Below are 1,208 nucleotides of genomic sequence, written 5' to 3'. Positions count from 1 at the left end.
AACATTTACATCTATAAAGAGATGGCTATAAGTATAGTAGTGACTTTCCTCTAACATTTACATCTATAAACAGAGATAGTTATGAGTATAGTAATGACTTTCCTCTAACATTTACATCTATAAACAGAGATGGTTATAAGTATAGTAATTTTATATGCAACTTCACATGTCTTTTGTAAAATCGTTATAACTTTCAACAGCTTGTTACTTTACGTAACAGTACAATACAGTGTCAACAAATATTTATCGAATTTCAACATACTAGTTAGCTTTCTTCTACGCGACAGTATTCACTGCAATAAGCTCCCTAAAGACACCGATTTTATAGCACAAGGCATTGTGTATCTTCATGTTACAGACATCTAATGTTCATAAATTATTGTCTGGAAATTCCTGTTTCACCCTGTACTTAAGCTTTTCAAGGAACATCAAGTATTTATAAGAAAGCTAACTTCAAGTGGTAATGATAACATCGTTTACACTAGAATTATGATGTTTATTAGCTTATGTAAGATATAGAAAAAACAAAAGAACTTTTCAATACTCCAGATACCTTTGCAGTACCTTATTTAGTATTCTACAGAAGGTTTGGGTGCAATATACCAAGCCGTTTCAATTGTAGGCTGGCAAGATAATAACAACAATAAAAAAACGGGCCGTTTTGAGCGGGTTTTCTTTTCTGTGCAAGTCTGACATGCGTACTTTTTTTATGTGTGTACAGAGCCTCAGCAGTCAACACGATCGTGGTTCATTATATCTCAACAGCTATAAGGCGTGGGGACTTCGGCATGGAGGATCTTATACATATTGTTACCCATTGAGAATTTGAAATAATCCGAAGCCAAGTTAAATAATTTAAATTTTAATAGTTGAATTGTACTCTGGATTTAGTGTTTAGAAATATGCCGATATTTTATTTACTTTACGCTATTTGCCAACAAGATTAATTCAAACCGTTTTCGTTTTTGACACAAATACGTTTTGATATATATATATATATATATATACAACAGTATCATTTACAATTGCAACTATTACGATTAATTATTACAAACAAAGTTTCATAAATCAAAATTTCACTAACTTACAAATAACCTAAAATCTTCTTCCTAGTTCAGAGTCTCCTTGATATTCCTCGATTGAACTTGAAGTCGATGTACGTACAATTGCCGGGAAGCTAGATAGCTTTGTCAGGCACTGAATTGTTG

The sequence above is a fragment of the Limulus polyphemus genome, unplaced genomic scaffold, assembly GCF_000517525.1.
Source record: "Limulus polyphemus unplaced genomic scaffold, Limulus_polyphemus-2.1.2 Scaffold3600, whole genome shotgun sequence".
Classification (NCBI taxonomy): domain Eukaryota; kingdom Metazoa; phylum Arthropoda; class Merostomata; order Xiphosura; family Limulidae; genus Limulus; species Limulus polyphemus.
Note: the sequence above shows the minus strand (reverse complement) of the source record.